The 7,630-nt window shown below is 42.7% G+C and overlaps 1 long non-coding RNA gene across 1 annotated transcript; it reads left to right on the top strand.

Annotated features, from left to right (window-relative positions):
* Positions 1-1,338: 1,338 nt before the first annotated feature.
* On the top strand, positions 1,339-3,822 carry LOC142848710 (uncharacterized). Its single transcript, XR_012910457.1, has 3 exons — positions 1,339-1,564; positions 1,930-2,031; positions 3,693-3,822. It is a non-coding gene; the product is annotated as an uncharacterized LOC142848710 (long non-coding RNA).
* Positions 3,823-7,630: the final 3,808 nt, after the last annotated feature.

Here is a 7,630-nt window from a genome sequence, read left to right on the forward strand (position 1 = left end):
CACCAGCCTCTGCCTCCTGAGTGCTGAGGAAAAAAAGGCATGTACTGCTTTTGCCCTAGGCAGGAAATTCTAAGAAATACAAGTTCCTCACCGCATGGCCATGGTTAATCCCAACTTTCCATCACTGTGTTGAAATACCTGTGGTAATTAAATTATAAAGATTAAAAAATTATTTTAACCCAGTTTTGAAGCTTTCAATCCATAATTGATTGGCCCCACTATTTTGCATGTGTTGCAAGGCAACACCAGGGTGAAGGAGCACGTGCTGGGGAGGGGAGGGAAGGGCACTCGCTGCAGGCCTCCCACTATGCTCTACCTCTTAAAGACCACCACCTGCCAGCAACAGTGCCCTTGGGGCCTCGTTATCAGTGTTCGCTTTGACAGAGTCCAGAGAGCAGCAGCCATGGAAAGCAACAGGAAGGTACTGACTCAAGGCACCAAAGTTTGAGTCATTTTTAAAGCTGTATTAATCCAATATATGACTTTCAATATAAGGTCTTACCTGGATGTGGCGGTGCACGCCTTTGATCCCTGCACTTAGGAGGCAAAAGTCTAAATTCTAGGCCAACCTAGGCTACAGGACAGCTAGGGCGACACAGAGAAACCATCTCAAAATAACGGCAGCAACAAACAAACAAAAAATCAATATACTATCTCCCATATGACTGCTCGGTAAGTAACAACGAACAAATGAATGAATTACAAAATGAATGAATTACAAAGCAAGTTCTTGGTTGAGCTGAAGACAGTATGGAAATTCATTGTCTGTGTGAGAGTGTGCTTCCTGTGCCCTTAGATGGCTTGTCGCTTCCTATATTGGTCTCTGGTTTATTGATATTTGTGTGAAGAACCAAGAGAGCAACAAAATAAATAAGATGTAGTTAAATAACAGGAGCTTGGTCTTAGTAGTTAAGGCGGGTAAAAGTGAGTCCCATTTGACTTATTCTATATAAGACAAATGCACCCATTGTTAACCCCTCCATCCTAGAGCGGGGAAGACAGCCACCTGTTTTCTCAGCCCTGCTGGGAGAGCACTGGGCTGTTTGGCACCGCTTAGCTCAGCATTTTAAATGAAGTTAGAAACTACTCAGGGACCCAGGACTTCCTCTACAACGCTGTTTTTTCCTTGAATGAAGGAAACACTGTGTCTCTGCTGGGTTCTCACTGGCCCTCTGCCTGGCTCCCTGCAAGGCCTTTCTCCCTTCACTGACAGACACTGCAGGAGCTTTCATTGGCTGTCAAAGCCACAGAACATTTGCCTCTGCCTCCAAACCTCTCCAGAGGGCTTCTGCAGAGTCTCAGACAGATGGAAGTGTCCCTCTGCCCCTTAGGAATGAAGAGACTTTGGTTTTGCAATGTAACTTTCAACACAGTGGGACACACTTTCAATTCTCACTTCCTGTTTTAATCTACTTGGAAATAAAATCTGCTGAGATTTAGTTTCGAAACAGCTTCTTAAAAAAGCTTTCTCTGCCAACTAGGAAAACAAAGGACAAAACAGTGGCAGCTTGTGCTGGCCTGCAGGCTTTGCTTCCTGTGGAGGCCCTTGCTTTCTTAAAGACTGGTAAGATTTCTTCTGGAGGGAACTGTGAGTGAGGTCTAGAAGTGAGCCAAGGTTTGCTTGGTGGAGGAAAAGGGGGAAGGAGGACCAAGGCACGGGAATGGTAGTGGAAGGAAGTGGGCTTTATAAAGAGCTCTGGAATTAAGAAAATTAGATGGATACATATGAAGTGCAGTAATTTATACTTAAAACATTACTTTAGCCCTCATGGGACAAGGGTGCCAGACTCACCTGGACTACTAAGCATCTCTGCACAAACCAATGTGTGTTCTGGAGACCAGAACATCCCTTCTTTTGGGTGGAAAGATTTACTGAGTTGGAGTATTCCCTATTAATACTTTAGTTCCCCCATTCTATTGGGTGCTCAGCTAATGGGCTTTGCAGGTCCACAGGAAGCTGAGTGTGAGCAGAGGATGCCAGCGTCACCAGTGGGAGGCTCACTCCAGCTCCACGGCAGCGGACTCTGTACGGTTAGTCTCTCTTGCTTATAGGTAATACAGTCGCAATCTCTCCGTGAATGCCTGAAACTGCAGGCAGCACCAAATCCTGTGCCAACAGTTGACAACCTGGTAGTTGTGAACTCTCTGGAGGTAGAATGACCTTCGCATAAGGGTCAAATATCAGATGTCATTTACATTACAATTCTTAACAGTAGCAAAATTATCATTATGAAGTAGCAGCAAAATAATTTTATGGTTGGGGGTCACCAGACCACGAGGAATTGTGTTAAAGGGTCGCAGAACTGGGAATGTCGAAACCACTGTTGGATACAGTATGTGCCCCACAACCCATTACATATGTAGATGTGAGAGCCAATGTTACATTTTAAGTTTTCATTACTGTGCCTAAAAGATCCATGAAACAAAATGCCTCTGGCGGATGAGGAATCTTTGTCAGCCAATGATCTTTAAGGGATGGGATCAGGTTAAGGTGTGACCTTTGAGTACCCAGAGAAAAACACCAGGCGGCCAAAGGTTCGCTCTCTCTGTGGTTCCTATGCTACACAGCTGAGCTTAAACTTCTTGTTCCTGATTATGAGTTTGCCCTTATAATAAAGAAAAATATAATTGGTCTATCTCTTAGCTTCCCCTGCACAGCTTCTGACCAGCCAGGAACCTCTGTAGAATGCACAGTCTGTGATTTACACTGAATAACTGCTTTTAACTTGAGCATATTTTTCAGTATCTATTGCTGTAAACAATTCAAACTGTTTGAGCCAGCCATGTGGTTGCTACTGCGACACCTACTGGCCGGTAACGGTTATTGCACCTATTCCAACTCATTACAGGTAAAATTTATAAGGTCAAATTTATAATTTATAATTTAAAGGGGCAAGATGATAGATAACAATACAACAATTCAACAGCTTTTTTACTTATACCATGTATGATATTATGCAAGGCTTGTGTGATTTCCCTTCTACATCCCTCTATTTGATTCTGGGTATTGGCTTTGTCCTTCATGTTTTCTCCTAAAAAACATGGTTTAATAATTTAGAAATGACACAGTCTTTACAGATTGATAATGACCATCTAAAAGGGAAATTCAGCACTCTGAAGAAGGATACAACCAATTTGATGAACAAAACCCAGTCAATGACAAAAGGCACTGAGACATGGCTGAGAGAATTCATGCTGCCAAATGTATTCATTGGAATCTGTTGAATGGTTATGATAGGTTAACAGATAGAATGTCTCTCCAGGAAAGTAATATGTACACTATAAAAATTACATCCCAGGATGAGACATTACCTTTACTAGATAGACTTCACACATTGGGATCCTCAGTGAGGGCATGAGAACAGAACACTGGACAGGAGATCCAGACTTTACAAAAGGCAGTGGTAAAACAATGGGAAAAGATTGAGGAATTTATTGAATTTGATGACCAGGGACAGAAGGTACAAAGACAGAATTTAGCCTCATCGGTACTACCAAAATCTGGGATAGCTCACCCAGAGTTCTCACTGCCTATCCAGTGATCTCCTCGGAAAGAGCATCTGGCACCAAGAACCCTAAGGTAGTCAAAGAATATACATTGGAACCTATTGGGGACTGCAGACCCTCAGACCCTGAATTTTCCGTTACCTCTTGCCTGCCAGAGTAAACAACTTGTTTTCCTTTGCTTGCAGCTGCTCTGAGCATGAGTTCCTGATGGCAGGGGAGTGGTTTCTGGTGGGCTTGCAGCTGAGAAGTCCCTAGAGCTGGGGCATGGCCATTAGTCAAGGAGACCCCTATATAAGCTACCCTGGGACACAATAAAATTCTTGTTTCAAGGATGACCCCACTCTGTGTGTGTGTGTATGTGTGTTTCAATCTCCAGCTCCTTGCCTGACTTGCAAACCATTGCATTGTAGTACAGGTACTGTACAGGTTAGTTGAACAGGTGGAGGCCCCCAGTGAGATTGGAAACTAGGAATCCCTGAGAGATGCCCTCAGGAATGGTGAGGGTGACTTGAAGATGGGTATGTGTCTTTGTGTTTTTTACTCCCCAGACCCTTGCCTGATAGTGATTCTGGGTGGTTCAAGTGCCACAGGAAGCACCGTTGAGATCGAGAACTAGGGGCACTCTGAGGGATGTCTTCTGGAAGACTGGCCAGCAGGGTCAGTCTACAGAAAAGATGAGAGGGTAAATTGAAAAACGAGGGCAGTTTCTGGCTAAACAACTTGTTTGTTTCTGTGCTCCCTCTGACCACATGATTTTTTTTAGAGCAGTTGTTAAGATTTTAAACCATACCCTATTAGCAAGACACACATACAGGACACTTAGGAACACATGTGTGGACACAACATACACACATCTCTCTTTCAGACAGGAAACAAAAACTCTTCCCAAGCCAAATGCTGTTCATGTTGCTGCAGGCGAGTGGCTCGGAAACAGGTAGGAACCATCCTGAGCTGGATGCTGCTTGTCTCAGGACAGCTCTCAGCCAGGTGGGAAAGAGGGACCTGCTCCCCCCTCCAGACTGCTCAGACTGTGTAGCTAGATGGAAAGCAGGAATCGTGGAGGAAGTGTTTGGAACTGAGGTAGAGGAATGCTTGAATGTAGGACAAAGGTTTTTTTCCTTAGGAGGTAAGAGATGATAAGTTTGAGTTGTAATCTAGGGGTATTTTGGTCATTTTTAGTACAGAGGCAAGTGAGTTTAGAAGCCTTTCTATATGGTACTAACTGTAGAGGTTTTAAATTTTTTTAAATGCATCCCAGAGAAGTGGATGAGCTTATAGCTTTTGTCAGTTTGTTTCCCATGAGTGAGGCAGAAAGATAATGGCTCAAGCCACTTAGTTGCTCATCAGAAAAAAAAAGGGGGGGGCATGGCACTGAGTGCAAAGAATGTGAGTCCGAGAGACAAGGCATGAAGGCCAAAGGGCTGGAGCCTGAAAAACCTAAATTCAAGAAATGAAGGTGCAAGCTGATCACTTAATATGGTGGTGGGGGAATAGGCCTAAAGGTCATGGAATCCAAGAGACAAAAAAGCCTCTCTCACAGAAAATTGATAGAGGTGATTGTCAGCAAAAGAGACAGTGGGAGAAGGGAATCTCACCAAAGGTAGCAGATGTGTGAAGTAGCCCAGCAGGCAAGAAGTTGGAAAGTGGGCTGCCATTCATCCATAGGTACTGATCTAACCTTTAAAGGCCCAGGTATCTTTTTGCATTCTAAGTTGGCATTTTCAAAAGCCAGAGATTCAATAGGTATTCATCTAGCATCTGGGTCTGTTATTCCTATTTGTACAGCCTTACTTAATCTTTGTAAAAAAAAAAAAGTCACTAAAGGGTTCTCTCTGGCCCCATTTAACCCTGGTATATGATCCAATTATTTTTCCTAGTTCTTGAATCCTGTCTCAAGCATTTTAGGCTGCTTTGTGGCATAGGGACAAGATTTGTTCATCGTAAAGAGCTTGAACCCGTGGGTCAACATAAGGGCCTTCACCAAGAATTTGGTCTTGGGAAGTCTCAAGGCCTTTTGCTTTTCCCTGTTGTTTCAATATTTTGCCTCTTCTCTGAAATATATTTTTACCTGTCATGTGATCCAGTAAACTGTAATCTTTATTGTTCAGCAGATGTTGTGGTTGCAGAGTCATGACTAAAAGTAATACAACCAGTGGCAACAGGAACAGTTCTGAGCTGCTTTAGTTTCCTGTCTTAGTACTGGTTAAATACTGAGAAATATGGTTTGCTTGACAAATTAAAAGCAATTAAATCAATTCCATACATGGAACAAGAAATCCAGAACCCACGGGCAGGGAGTCATCACATGGCAAGGAACTGTGCTGGGGAAAATGGAAGTCATGTGTGCACTTAGGAAATTTCCAAGTTGCCATACACAGTAAACCCTGGTGTGGTGGGAGTTCTATAAAAAACCACCTAGGTAAAAGCAAGCAAGGCAGGCAGGGTTGGGATACTGTCTGAGCTGCGGACTGGCTAGGCCATTAGGCCATCCACCTGGTAGACATGGAGTCTGAATCCACGTGGGTGCTAAATGAAGAAGGATACTTAAAAGAAATCCCATACTAACTCAGAATTGAGAAAAGATGGTTATTTACTTAGAGGTAAACTCATAAATCAGAATTCTCTGCTTGAACAGAGATCAGAAACTGAATCCCACAACCAGAAAAGAGAGAGCCCAGAGCCCAGATTCATGCTCTACATTGGCCTATATAATATAAGAGGCCATGCCCCAGTGGCTGTAACCACTGGCTGTTAGACTTACTACAGTATTAACCCTCATGGGATTTAATGAACACGGAGGTGAAAAGGGGAGTTTATGATGGTCAACTGGAAGAGAGAAGTGGCCATGTAGGAAGAGAGAGAGCAGAGAGAAGAAGAGAAAGAAGAGGTAGAAGTAGGTGGAATTCTGCCTTTTAAAGGGACAGGCATGATGCCCTCTACCAGGTCCCCAAGGGGCACTGCCAGGTCTGCCTAAATACTACAATGGAGAGATTGTAAGAGCCAGAGGACCAAAAAATCTGCTGTGAGATTGTTTCTCCTAGAATCAACAAAATGGCTGCCCAAACAAGACCTGAACAAGGACAACAATAGACATGCTAGTAGGAAGGAGGAGATATCGCAGGATCCCACACATAAACAAAGAACTATGGGCAACTAAGAAATGCTGAGAGTGGGAGGAATAGTCTTCTCCAGGGATGAGCTACCTAGCTGATAATCCAACACCAAGTGGTCAGCCCTCTAATTGTAAGTATAAGTAATATTAAATGGACTTAGCAGGTTGTATTTGTATGTATTCAAAAGCTGCATGTTTGTTTCCTGGCCACCCAGACCCAAATAATCACAGAAACTATATGAATTACAACACTGCTCAACAGATGACTCAGGCATATTTCTAGCTAGCTCTTACATCTAGAATTAACCCATTTCTATTAATCTGCGTATCACCACAAGGCTGTGGCCTACGAGCAAAGGTTCTGAGCATTTTCCCCTTCAGCAGCTACGTGGTATCTCCCTGACTCTGCCTCCACCCAAAGTATATATATATATCTGTTCAGTTTTCCAGCTTGACTTTAATCTGCTAGTCCAAACAGCTTCATTCATCAACCAATAAAACAACATGTATACAGAATGACATCCCACATCATCTCTCCTTTTCTGTCTAATTAAAAAGAAAGGCTTTAACATAGTAAAATGACATATACAAAACAGTTATCAAGCAAGAATTATAATTAAAATATTTCTTTGTGAGTCTAAAGTTTTATATTTAATTTATCTTTTATCATATCTAAGAAAAACTATAATTATAGCCATTTGTCTTTAACTCCATCAAAGACCCCAAAAGGATATAATATTACCTAAGTAAACAGAAAGTGTATTGTAAGCAACTTTCAAAGTGCTAAAATTGACAGAGACATCTTACTACCTGGATAATCACCCAAAGTTCTTCTGTAATGTTGGAGCATCCCTCTTCAGCCTACAGGCCCATAGTGTCTGGCAGACTTTTCATGAAGCAGGAAGTTTGAAAGGCTGTTGTGCCTATCTTGGCAGTTTGTCAGTCATTTTCTTCTGTATACTGCAGAATATCTGGCAGTTTCTTCTGTGAAGCAGGAACACTGATGGACCA

The sequence above is a fragment of the Microtus pennsylvanicus genome, chromosome 4, assembly GCF_037038515.1.
Source record: "Microtus pennsylvanicus isolate mMicPen1 chromosome 4, mMicPen1.hap1, whole genome shotgun sequence".
Lineage (NCBI taxonomy): Eukaryota > Metazoa > Chordata > Mammalia > Rodentia > Cricetidae > Microtus > Microtus pennsylvanicus.